This window comes from Protopterus annectens, chromosome 1.part2 (genome assembly GCF_019279795.1).
Source record: "Protopterus annectens isolate FY-2018-M chromosome 1.part2, PAN1.0, whole genome shotgun sequence".
Lineage (NCBI taxonomy): Eukaryota > Metazoa > Chordata > Ceratodontiformes > Protopteridae > Protopterus > Protopterus annectens.
In genome coordinates this window covers 969,092,347-969,106,774 of record NC_056727.1, presented here as the reverse complement: position 1 = coordinate 969,106,774, position 14,428 = coordinate 969,092,347, and the positions used below count along the sequence as shown (strand labels likewise).

At 43.4% G+C, this 14,428-nt stretch overlaps 1 protein-coding gene across 1 annotated transcript in view; it reads right to left on the bottom strand.

Annotated features, from left to right (window-relative positions):
* Positions 1–14,428, bottom strand: part of LOC122792200 (tumor necrosis factor alpha-induced protein 3-like) — an 887,411-nt gene that overhangs the window by 155,980 nt on the left and 717,003 nt on the right. The window lies entirely within an intron of this gene.

Genomic DNA, 14,428 nt, shown 5'->3' with positions numbered 1-14,428 from the left:
CTCTGAGAGAAGCACTTCCTAAAAGTGAATACTATTTGCTGTGATTTGGAATGGATTTATCTTCTTGCAGGAATTTCTACCATCTTCAGCCACATGTACTTATGATATTGAATATGCAAGCTCTGTATTATGAAAGCTCATTTTCCAGTTAAACTTCTTGTGTCTCCTACCTGTCCACCAAGAATGGGATACAACCACCTGACATCCCAACAAATGCCACCATCTAACACACAAAAATGTCTCTTTCTTCCTTCCTTCCTGTCCATATTGGACTGATGGGGATAGCTTTCTCAATAAGTTTCTCACTGTTTTTCATAACAGTCAAGCTGAGAACCTGCACCTTCAGTCGTCTACCTGATCTTAGCATTTTACTGAATAACTTATGCCCAGTGTAATGAGCTGCTATAAAACAAGTTTTATTTAAACTCTGGGTATGTGCAAACTAAGACTCCCATTCTGACTGTCAAATGACTTGACTCTGAAAGATGAAAGTCAAGCAGCATACCTGGTGATAATTTTGCTGAAGTCATATAAAGACTTTATTTAATGGTGCTTTCATAAGATTATGACTGAAAAGTGTCCCTAGATCTGTCCACCTACCCAGATAAACAAACAAAAACAAAAATAAAAAAAACACAACTGACATATTAGCTTGTCATTTACCAGTGATCACTGTTTTTCCATTTTATCAAAAAGCCTTCTCCTTCGATCAGAATTTATGACAGCAATTCTTCAGCAAGGATGTAAAGGAAACTTGATGAAAACAATGTGCCCAGTTAACAGATTAAGACTCCCTCCTGCATAGATTTCTGATTTTCATGAACGCTTCTCTCTCACTCTCTTTGCTTTAAATCTCATGCCCACGAATAAGATGGTTGAGACAATCGCTTTTATAACTATAAAAATATAGTCTTGCTCTCTCACTCCTGGTAAGTGGGCAGGATCTATTACTTCAAAGGGATCTTCCTTCTCAGCAAACTACTAGCTATATCCCACTACAAACAAACACACACACACACACACACACACACACACACACACACACACACACACACACACACACACAAAATAAGTGAAGCATCATTTTTCAGTTATGATCATTTTCCTTCTTATTTCATTCCCAAGTGGGAGTTTCAACCTTCTCTTATTTAATGCTTTATCTCCAAATAAAAATCCCTCCTGGGGATTCAATAAACTCTGTGTAAGCTTGCCATGAAACCTACATGTATTTTACTTGTTTGCATGGTGAGCAGCAGTGCTAATTACATATTCATACTGCGCATCCCGTTTAAATGTAAGCAAACTCAGTTTCATGGTTAGCAACAGTGTTGCTGGTGAGGAAATCATGTAAAGTAACATGTACAACAGCAAGACATGTAAACCTGTTTACCTACGGGCAAACACAGTCTGCTTTGTTTGTGCGAAATGTCACAATGTTTTCCAGGGTTATTACTACAGCAATGTATAAAGTTCCAACACATTACATGACAGTGTATGAAGTGCAGAGTATTGTGGAAACCTGCTTCAGGCATAATGAACAAAAGGTTGTGTAAATGATCAGTAAGAATACATAGACTGCATTATAAAAAAACAGTCAGGGGAAGTGTGTGTACTGAATGGGGACACACAGATGAAATGTAGGAATGAACACAGAGAAACAGGACAAGTGGAAAATGTTACGGACAGCAGATGAGGCATGTCAATGAAGACAGCTGTGGCAAAAACACTACTCACATATCAACATGATACAGTACGGCGTGCACAGTGAATGTATATATAGAATGTACCATCACCCAGGATGATGCCATAGTATAAACAAGAAATGATCAACATCAACAATTGGCTTAGCTTCTGGTGTCAGTCAAGGGCGATCCAGTATCTCTCAGCCTGGAATGAGATGGTTGACAGGCCACACTGTTTTGTCAGAGATGGTCTGCATCTGTGTCTTCAAGACTGTCGGATACTGGCAAAGGTGATTGCCTATTCCACAGTGCCTTTTTCAGGCAATGTCAAGGGAACAACAGTTCCAATGTAAAACAAAAACTCCACTGGAGCCAAACCCAAGGTTCTGCCTCTTAATGCTAGGAGTCTAAACATGAAGTTGCACTGAAGGAAATTGCCAACCTGCCAGGTGACAGATTTGGCACAAACCTCACCTCCCCCGGACCCACAAGCCATACTCCAGACCATACCTGACAACAGTCCTCTGCCAAGTATCTCCAGAGATCAGGTCATATCTCACTCTCTAAGGTTATAAACATGGTCTCAATGGTACCAGCTAACATCCTAGATTGCTTACTAAGCAATCTAAAACAGGACCTAGCAGACTTACTTAGCTTCTTTTTTAACCATAACCTGAGAATTGCCTTTGTTCCAGCAGAGTGGTAAACAACAAGCAACAGTAATCCCTCTGTACAAAGGGGTCTAACCAGCCTCATCTGCAAGGCCATGAAAAGAATCATCACAGACATTATCAACAAAAACATATGTGACTTTCAAACTCTAGACCCAAATAAATTTGGCTTTATTAAGGGTAGATCATGCTTATTAAATCTAGCAATCTTCTGTGAGAAAGTCACCAAAGACCTGGATGAAGGTAAGACAGTGCATACTGCCTCTCTTGACCTGGCCAAGGCTTTTAACACAATCCCACACTCAGGTACATTGAGAAACTCTCTCAGCTGGGGATTAACCTTACGTCAATAGACAGATAGCCAACTACCTCACTGACAAAACACATACTGCCAAAATTGGTGACTCAACCTCTACCAGTAGAGCCATAACCAGTGGCATACCACAAGGATCTCTGCTGGGGCCTTTACTGTTTGGAATCTATTTTTCAGACGTCCGGGCTACAGTACACAGCCTTTGGATTAACAAGTTTGCTGATGCCTGCAAATATAGTGCAATCATTAGTCCACCAACGAGATTAATATATTACGGGAGGGGCTAACACAGACAAATGATTGGTGCCAAAGCCACAGTCCACAACTAAATGCAAAAAAGTGCCATTATTATTGGTTTTAACAAAGTGGAATTCCCCAGTAATTGCAGTATTGATAACACCCCCCCCCCCAAGCTCCAGCCCTGTGTTGTGAGACCTGGGAACAGAGGTAGATAGCAATCTGAACTTAGACCACCAAGTTTCCATAGTGGTGTAAGGAAAGCTTTCTATGTTCTGCACCTCATAAGTAAGGGCATCTCATCCAGGTCTGAATATAACACCACTGTACTCGACCCTCGGCTGAAAAAACAAATACATATACAATACACTGGCAGAACATTACTAGAGTACAAAGACTCCTATTGCATGTACCTCACCAGACACCTGCAGCAGCTGGAGAGACCACAGGGTTTTCTCAACAAGAGCATACGGGGCCTTCAAACCATGCCATGATGAACGTGGATAGACTGAAAGTCCTATCTCTGTACTCTATATGGTATTGGCTTCTGAGGGGTGACTGGCCTACAGGGCAGTCTCTGACCTGCCCTGAAGTAAATTTTTACATCCACAAATCTAATGGCACAAAAGTCAGTCACTCTAGGGATCCTGTGACACTAACAGAACATGCCTGAAAGACAGATATGTGGATATCATGTGGAGATTGCCACTTCTCTGGAATAAACCTCCAAATCATGTGAAGCCAAGCTGCTCACTGACCCTGTTCAAGCACAACCTTGACAAATAAATGGGAGACTGCAAATTTGGGGTGGCACCCATGTCCCTCATGGGCAGGGGTAGTCGATGTTGACTACAGACTCACTCTGCAAATTATGTCCACCTAATAAGGACAATGGGGGCTACTTGACATGAACATAGCAAGGCTTGTAACGGCTGTAGAACCGTTAACCTAGTAAACTCCTATGAACCTATGTCAACAGCTCTCAGGAGGCATATTACTACAGCTGTTGTAGAAGGATGCATGTAATGTAATGGCAGCAATGGCCATCAATACATTAGCTCACATAGATTATTGTAATACCCTCTTGTAGCCATACTGTACATCCACACCTCAGTAAAGCATATGTCAATGACAGCAACATTGACAAGTCAAGGGATCACAGGGTCCTAGAACACTATTAGTCTGATGGCGAACATCACATGAAATCCTGGCCATTATTATACAATGAAAGTAAAAATGCCTACATGTATATTACGGAACACAGTAAGACGATTGTGTATCTCTGTATACTTATTGGATTGCATTACACTGTACACCACACCATGACAGAATTTAATCACACATGCAGTCATTTGGGAACGTCTTGCACAGGTTCATGGAAGACCCTGCTTCATGATATGTGTACGCACAGTTGACATGAGGACATGCTCCACTCCTCTGCATGAAAGGTGTCATGTGGCCAGAGGACAAAGGAGGATGTGTGGGGCTATGTGAATAGCACCCCAAGTGGTAGTGTAATGAAGAGCTATTCAAAAGATCACGCAATGAACATAATGTACGACCAACCAAACACAGCAGTACACTGGGCTTGATATGAAAATTGCACCTGTGTAGGCATAGAATATGAATGCCATGCAATGTCACAGTAGCAAGACCACATACGTCTGACTGTAACACTGTCACGATGCAGTAAATGGAGTATGATAGCATCATTGTATGCTGAGAAGAACATGTTGTGAGCACTGTATGGCATGGATGTGGAGTCACATCCATGTGTAAAATTGTCTCGTAAGGGACAGTTATATGTATTGACACCCAAGTAGCTTGCTGTCAGATTAGAACACCTATATGTGTAGTTAAAGTACACTGCAAACACAGCAGTTAATGTTACTGACACAGCACAGGTTTGTCTTGAATACTGTCAGAGTGCATGTTACACAGGATGACAAAATTACTGTATGTTGCAACAAGATGTTTCGAGGAGTGCTGGAAATAGCTGTGGACTTGCATATCATTCTAAAACTACCTACTTACAGAGCAAGTACTTGACACAAGAGCCAGTGCACAATTCTAGCTTTTACAGTGTTGGAGAATACTTTATAGCTGGGAGTTTTATAGTTAAGAGCTATTATTAACTCCCCGAGTGATGCTGACATCCTACAGAAAGGCATCACTGAGACCAACGACTGGTGTCAGAACAATGGCCTTAAGCACAATGCCAAAAAATGTGTCGTCATCCCCTTTGGGAAAAACCCAGTTCTCATGAATTACCACATCAATTGTAGTCCACTGAACACAGAAGGTGTTATAAGAGATCTGGGAACACAGGTTGACAGCAACCTTTCTTTGGACCCCCACACTGCCACTGTGGTCAGAAAGTCCTTCTATGTGGCACATCTCATTACTAAGGCTTTTTCATCCAAGAAGAAAGAAGTCATTGTCTCCCTCTACTCTTTCCTCATTAGGCCAATCATTGAGTACAATGCCCCATTTGGCATGCACCTCACTAGACACCTGCAACAATTGGAGAGTCCGCAAAAGTACCTCACAAAGAGGATCCTAGGCCTTAAACATTTGTTCTATATGGACAGACTAAAAAAACTCCAACTATTTTCTGTCTCATATCGCCTACTTAGAGGCGATCTCTGCTTGACTTACAAAGCCATGTCTGACACAGCTCTGTTAGAAATGCTACATCTAAAGAAATCCCAATCCCTCCGCTCCACATGCTCCAGACACCAAATCTCATTACCACAATAAACAGAACATGCTGGAGGACAGGTTCATAACTCAGAGACTGCCCATGCTATGGAATAGACTTCCTATACATGTCAATCAGAGCACCTCACTGGCCCGCTTCAAATGAAATCTTGATTAGTGGATGGGAAATAGAAAATTCATCCCAGGGATCACTCCAGTGGCTTTACTCGACAGAGACACTGGGAACTAAGGTTGGGTGGCACAATGCCAGGGTAATCCTATGGGTTAGGCTTGTAAAGGCCTCAGGGCCATTAGAATAGTACATACGTATGAACCAATGACATCAGCAGTGTTAGGTGAGAGGAACATGGTAATAGCAGTATGCTACAAGCTGGTGTAAAATGCTCTCTCTCATGTCAAGCAAGTGCACACACACACACACACACACACACACACACACACACACACACACACACACACACACACACAAACACACATGCACCAGCTGACTGCAGTCAGAACAGAACCCCTATCTATCTAAGTACAATGACTAAAGACCTCTGTATTTAACGGGGGTTCTGTTCTCACTGCAGTCAACTGGCATATGTGTGTGTTTGTGCACTTGCTTGAGATTAGAGAGGGCATTTTACACCAGCATGTATGACACTGCTATTACTATATTCCTCTCACCAGACTATTTATCGCAAGTTCCATAGCACAAGTCTGACTTTGAGAGTGTCAGACAATACTTTATAAGTGATGATATCAGCAGTGTCTGGTGAGAGGAAGATGCTAATGGCAGTATCACACATGCTGGTTTAAAATGCTCTCTCCAATGTCAAGCAAGTAAACACACACACACACACACACACACACACACACACACACACACACACACACACACACACATACCAGTTGACTGCAGTGCGAACAGAACCCCTACCTAAGTACATTGACCAGACACCTCTGTATATAACGCAAATTCCACTGCACAAGTCTGACTTGAAAAGTGTCAGACAACACTTTATAAGTGATGACATCAGCCGTGTGTGCAGTAACCCACATGATGGTGTAAAATTGCCTCTCTAATGTCTAGCAAAGTACAGTTATGTACACTTACCATAAATGTAGATGTTTGAGTGTATTCACTGTTGAATTCCTAACTAATGGGTTATCCAGCTCCTGGTAGCCCTCGATCGGCCAGAACACCAAAGGTAAGTAAAAATGACATCGGCTGCCATTGGTTGTAAAAGACGTCAGGGCGTCTGATACAAAAGGAGGCAGCCAACGTCACTTCCTCAGTCTTTCTTGTCATAACAGTCAGAAACCCCAGAAATAAGGCTTAAACCAAAAGCAATTTTGGCAAATAATATCAAATTTAGCCTGTACCTCAGTAAAAGAGAATAGGAGAGGACCAAAAAAGGGGGAAGGAGGGAGGGAAACCAGGACTGCAACAGTGAATACACTTGAACATCCACATTTATGGTAAGTGTACACAACTGTACTATGTTCATCGTGTTTCACTGTTGCAGTCCTAACTAATGGGTTGAGTACCAAAGCCCAGAAAAAAGGGAGGAGGCACCAACAGAATAAAGGGTTGGAGATAATGCCCTGCAACACAGAAGGGGCAAACCCTGCCCTGGCTCTGGAAAACAGCGGCAAATTATAACGTTTTGTGAAAGTGTGAAAAGAAGACCATGTGGCAGCCTCCAAAATATCTTTAGTAGGGACACCCCTTAAAAAGGCTGCAGAAGTGGAAGCTGCTCTAGTTGAGTGGGTCCTAACCCCTTGAGGAGGAACCTTGCCATGAAAGGAATAACAAAAGTTGATACAATGTGCAATCCACTTGGAAATGGTTTGCTTAAAAATAGCCTTGCCCTGAGCTCCAGGGGCAAAACTGACCAATAACTGTGCTAATTTTCGAAGGTCTTTAGTCCTGTCCAGGTAAAACCTGAGCTGTCTGTGCACATCAAGAGAATGTAGGATCCTTTCACCTCTATTTTGAGGATTAGGAAAGAAGGTAGGAAGATGTATGGACTGATTAAGAATCAAGCTAGAAACCACCTTAGGCATAAAGGAGGGACTGGTTCTCAAAGAGACCCTATCTGCATGGAAAATAAGAAAAGGCTCCACAGCCATCAAAGCTTGCAGCTCTGAAACTCTTCTTGTTGAAGTTATAGCCAAGAGGAAAGCAGTCTTCCAAGAGAGAAACTTTAAATCTACAGTGGCAGCTGGCTCAAAAGGAGGAAGAGTGAGCTTCTCTAGAACAAAATTAAGATCCCAGGCTGGGGTAGGTGCTCTTCTGGGAGGTTTTAAGTCGCAAGCACCTCTGAGAAACATTTTCATCAGAGGATGAGAGAAAATGGGTTGTTCAAAAGAACAATGAGCAGAAATGGCTGAAGCATGGAGCTTGATAGAGGAAAAAGAAAAACCACCCTGATGCAATTCAGCCAGGTATTCCAGGATCAGAGGAAGGGTAGGCTGAGAAGAAGATTCCCCTCTAGTCTGCATCCAATGAGAGAACCTTTCCCATTTGCCAGCGTAGGACTTCCTAGTGCTAGGCCTCCTGGCCTCCCTCAGCACGTCAACCACCTGCTAGGAAAGGAAAGAAGATAAGGAAGGAGTCATACAATGAGCAATGCTGCCAAATGGAGGGACTGAAAATGAGGATGCAGAATGATTCCCCCTTCCTGAACCAAACATCTGGCTTCAGAGGAAGATGCCAAGGAGGAAAGTGGGAGAGACTGCAAAGCAGTGGATACCAGTGGTGTCTGGGCCAGTCCGGAACTATGAGAACAGTCCTTGGTCATTCATCCCTGATCTTCAATAACACTCCGGGAAGAAGAGGAAGAGGAGGGAAGGTGTAAGCTGATAGCAATGTCCAAGGGAAGGACAGAGCATCCACTCTCCAGGCTCTGCTTTGATGCTGTCTGGTGCAAAAGAAAGGTAGAAGATGGTTATCTGGGGAGGAGGAAAGATCCACCTGAGGTGTGCCCCAACATTGAATGATGCTGTAAAAGACTGCTCTGTTCAACTGCCACTTGTGAGGATCCAGGGTTCGCCTGCTCAACTGGTCTGCCAAAACAATGAGCCTTCCTGGACGAAACTGAGCTCGGAGATGCAGGTCCAGGGAAGCTGCCATGGACCAAATATTCATGCTTTGTCTGCACAGGGGGGTAAGACTGAGTCTCTCCCTGCTTGTTGAGGTACCACATGACTGTGGTGTTGTCTGTTCTGACAAGTAGGGTCCCTGGAGAAAGAAGAGGCTTGAAAGCTAGTAAGGCCTCCTGAACTGCAATCAATTCTTTTAGATTTATGTGCAGGTGCATCTGCTGGGCATTCCAACGTCCCTGTATGCATCTGCCATCCAGGTGTGCTCCCCAGGCATAGTCCGATGCATCTGTAGTCAGAACTTGAGTGGCAGGAGGTGGTCGAAAAGGCATGTCTTTGTTTTGTAGACAGGCTGTTGCCTACCATAGAAACTCCATCTGCAGAGATGGAAGCAGTGGAATCATCATATTGTGTGTGTTGACACCAAATGTTCTTGAGGTATCATTGCAATTTCCTCATATGCAGTCTTGCATATGGAATCATGAGAATACAAGATGCCATGAATCTCAGAGCTTGCAGGTATTTCCTTGCAGGGAACCTGGACAGGCTTGCCAAGTCCTTGAAGTAAACTGAAATAGTTGTCTGCTTCTCTTGGGTGAGATATATCATCTGGGTGGCTGTGTTCAGACTCGTTCCCAGGAATGTTATTTCCTTGGATGGTACCATTTTTGATTTTTCCTCATTGAGAGTGTAACCCAGGGAAGACAGAAGAGTCTTTACGAATTCCAGATCCTTTAGTAGCTGTTCCTAAGAACTTGTTTGAGTCAGTCAGTCATCCAAGTATGGGTAAATCTGAATTTTCTTCTGCCTGCAAAAAGCAATGATGGGCACCAGGCACTTTGTGAAGACACTGTGAGCAGATAAGCCAAAGGGTAGCACAGAGAATTGATAATGTTGATTGCCCACTCTGAAATGAAGATACTGCCTGCAACTTTCCCTGATAGGGATGTGCAGATAAGCCTCTTTGAGATCCAAGGTTACCAGCCAGGAATCCTTTTCTAGCACTGGTAGCAACTGATGCAGAGTGAGCATTCTGAACTTTGGAATTACTAGAAAAGAGTTCAGAATGGAAAGATCTAGGATAGGACACCCGGTGCCTTCTTTTTTTGGAACTAGGAAAAGCCTGGAATAAAAGCCCTGGCCTACCTGCTAAGCAGGAACTGATCCTATTGCTCCCAGATGAGACAAAGACAACATTTGTTTTTCTACTTCTGCCCTTTGGTTTGGAAGAATGTCTGGGAATCCCTTGGGAGCTGGAAAGGTGCGGAAAGAAAACTTGTGACCTAGGGACACCGTTCTGAGCACCAATTTGTCGTCTGTGATAGTGGCCCAGACATCTGAAGAAAGGGCCAACCTTCCCCCTAAAGGACTCTCCAGCAGGCAAGAACAGGCAGAAGTTGTAAAAAGACAATTAGAGTGTTTTGACTGAGATGCAGGCTTGGAGCTTCCTGCCTTAGAAGTGGAAGCCTGCCACCACCTAGACCTTTGAGGGGTAGCCTCCTGCCCCTAGAAGATTTATAACTTCTAGTCCTGGAACGGTTCTGTCTGCTGGAATCAGGAAAGGTCCAACTCTTGCAAGGGTAATTCTTGCTAAAGCACGGGAGTTGAACTTGCAGAAAATCCTTTGCATGGACTTGGCCTTATCCTCTATCTTCTTAAGTACCTCCTCAGCTTTGCTGCCAAAAAGAGTATCTTTATGCAAAGGTACATCCAAAAGCTTAGCCTTGACAGGTTCTGGAAGAGGCTGTTCTCTGAGCCATGAGTGCCTTCTAATAACAGATCCAGTAGCTGTAGCCCTAATGGAGGCCTCAAGGATGTCAAAACCACAATGCAAAGAATGCTTATTGACCAGAGTGGCTGAATTCAGCAAATCCTGCATGCCTTTACTCTCTGCCAAAAGAGGTACACTTGCTGTCTTAGACTTAATAGCCTCCAAGGTGTGCTGCTGGTACTTCATCATATGAAAAAGACAACTGGTAGCCCTGATAGCTTGGGTGGCAGAGGTATAAACTTTCTTGCCCCATCTATCTTGGTTAATAGATTCCCTGTCAGAAGGAACAGGATTCCTGGTAACAGTGGCCTTAATTCCTTTAGGGCCCTGAGAAATAACCTCTGGATCCACCAACAGGTTCCTGAAAATAAAAACAGATCAGGTTTCCTGGGAGCAGGAGAAACCAAATTTAGAGACAAGGAATTTTCCAGAAAAACATCAACAACTTCCAACACAGGGGGAAAAGCAAGAGGCTTATGCTGAGGTAAATCCAGAAACTCCCTAATCCGTTTCTTAGATTGGGGATAATCCTGACTATCCCATTTAAAATGTTCCCTGAGGGCATTTAAATTGTCACCAAAAGAGAAATCCCTCTGGAGGAGAGGCCAAAAGGATGGACTCCTCTGCATCTGAATCCTCAAAAGGTAAAAAAGCCTGAGAAAATTCCTCTTCATCAGGAGAAATGCTGGAAGAATCAGATCCTGAACAGGACAAAACCTCAGGAGACACTTCCCTAATCCTTTTAGGAGGAGGAGGCTGAGAACCCCTAATAAGAGTTAACAGATTAGCTATTTTAACCAAATGGGATTGAAGGGAACGAGAAGGAACCGGAGTCTGCCTTTACATAATGGAAGATTTACTTGCAAGCCTGAAAGACTCGGGAGGCCTGGCAACCACCGAAGGTGCAGCAGAAGTCGAAGGAAGAAGTTTGCTGTCAGGACACAAAACGGAGGCCTCGGATACCAGAGTCAGCGTAGCGGTTCCAGCTCCAGCAGAAGAGTTGATAGGTGACACGTAGGAAGACAAAATGGAGGCCGAAGGCCTAAGGGACTCAGACTCAATCAAGGCCTGCGTGGTTGTACATCTGCAGACTGCAGGGACGACAAAAGCATCTCACTGGCTCCCGCCTGACTGATGACCAACTTAACATCATCCGAGGACTTCGTTTTCTGAGGCCTGTTGCGGTCCTTATCCTTACGTTTCTTCAGAATATCTGAAGCCTGAAGACCGGTGGATGCCATACCAATGAACTTAGGCCAAACTCCAAAATGCCTAGCAAAAATCTTAGCCCGATGACGGATAGCACGCGGATTAAAGGAGACACATAGATCACAATTGGGAACGTTGTGGTCAAGGCCTAAACAAATGCAATAGGAATGAAAATCTCTGGGGAATCTGCTTTCCACAGGTAAGGCAATTATTAACCTTTTCTGACATTTGTTAAGGCAAGAAAAGAGGATCCCCAAAGGGGTACTTAGCTGTAGTAAACTTCAACTCTTGTAGTCGGAAACCAACAAAGGTAAACTGCTTACCGGCACTCGTGCATGAAAAGCTTCTGCTTCGGGCTCCATGGCAAGAAAGACTGAGAAAGTGATGTCAGCTGCCTCCTTTTGCATCGGACGCCCTGACATTCTTTACAACCGACAGCAGCCGATGTCATTTTTATTTACCTTTGGTACTCTGGCCAAGTGAGGGCTACCGGGAGCCAGATAACCCATTAGTTAGGACTACAACAGTGAAACACGATGAACATCTGCACAGACAGACACACACACACACACACACACACACACACACACACACACACACACACACACACACACACACACACACACACACACACACCACTTGTCTCCAGTGAGAACAGAACCCCTTCCTATCTACATACACTGACTAGAGAACTCTGTATTTAATGCAAGCACCACAGCACAAGTCTGACTTTTACAAGGCTGCAGGACAATTTATATGGATGACATTATCGCTGGATGTTGCATAGAAGATGTTGAAAAGCCTGAATGAAATGTATGTGTAGGCATGTATAATTGCCAAAATATTGGTGCTCTATGGGATTTTAGTGATGACTATAGGATACACAATTATGCTTTTCTGACTAGACAAACACACAGACATGCACTAGTTGACTGCAACCTTACCCATGTACACAGACCACAGAGCTCAGTACTTTATGCAATCACCATAGTGCAAGCATGACTTTTACAAGGCTGCACTTTATAGTGGATGACATCATCACTATATGTTGGATAGAAGGTGTTGGGAGGCCTGAATAAAATGTATGTGTAGGCATGTCCAACTGTTAAAATATTTGTACTCCATGGGATTGTAGCGATGACTGCAGGATACGCAATTATTCTCTTCTGACTAGACAGACACACAGACACACACACACACAAACCAGCTGAGCGCAGTGAGATTAAAAAATCATTTGTTATTTATTTCTGTAGTGTAGTTGATATATTTGTGAACAAGTACCGAAAGACCAAGTCTGAAGTACATGGGTGGAGGTAACAGATTGCTGCAGTATAAATATGTATTCTTTCCTTAAAAAGGGCTTTCCTTTGTCTGTGGTTTTACATGTACTTTCATGGGATGAAGACTAAATGGACAGTAAACATAAGTAATACATGCTATTGTGCACTTTCCATAGTGCACTGCCAAGCAGGTACTTCACACAATTGATGTTGAAGTGTTTTTTGTGCATTTGAGACACACATTTATACTGCCTTCCCTGTTTGCATGTAGTTAAGAGGTGAGAAAACACGAGACGCATTGTTAAAATTATTAGAGTTCTGAGTACTGGGTATATGAACCACACCTGCGACTTAGCTGACCCTGTGGCAGCAGATGTAAATGCAATGACACATTTCTTTTGTAGCCTTGATGATGTAAAGTTCGAAGTGAGATGTATCTAATAGTTTTAAATATGTTATTTATACCGCAATTAAATATTTTTTTATTCTACATTCACTGTGTGTTACCTCACCACAGCATGTTTAACTGGCATTGCAAGGAGGTAACTGCACCAAAGAACAGACATTCACCATCTCATGGCATTGGTGTGTGATGCAAAACTCTGTGCAGAGAGGCCAAAAAGTGAAGGGCTACATTGCTTTTTTTACTTGTGTGTGTGTGTTGTGTGTGATTCTATATTCTGACTACATTAAAGGTGTTAAAAGGGGTAGATAGGAAAGTGGTGAAAAGGGGGGCAAGCAGGGGAAGAACAAAGAAAAATGTGCAGGAGGGAGGTAGGAAATAACCATAGCTGTCCACTTCTTCAACAGTGCAAAATGAATATGCATAGAATACTGGCTGAAGTTGGACTATCACTTCAACAAAGAGGGGTGACAAAAATGCAATCATGTTGTATAGCCAATTGGACCAAATCAAATGTGTCAAGAAGACATGTATGTGAAGTGGAGAGCTATGCATAGGATGATTTTTTTCTGGTGGGACAGGTGCTCATTTTTCCTTTTTACTTCAGCAAGAAAGGGATGTTGGGTAAAGGGTGCAGGCATTTCTGGGTCAGGTAAGTAGGGTAGGTGAGGAAGCAGATGCAAACAGGATAAACAAGACAATACACAGGGGTGGTGAGGGACACGACAGGTTGTGGACACCATGATTGGGGCTAGGGAGGAGACAACAGATGCCCATGTCCATCAAACATAGGAGCAGTGAAAATCTAGCCCTTACCCACGGGATTGTCGTCACTGTTCTCTTACTCTGCTAGCTGTTGTAGTGTGTGATGTATTCTCCTATGGACCATAAGGGAGAGCAGTCTCTCCATCTGATGTAGGAGTGCACCAATAGTGCTGTGCATGACTCTATACACCAACTCTGGCATCTCCTGGCGGGCAATAAAATCCCCACCTCCACTACTACTCCTGGAGGGTACCACAGAACCAGCTGCTAGACTAGTGCTACTTGA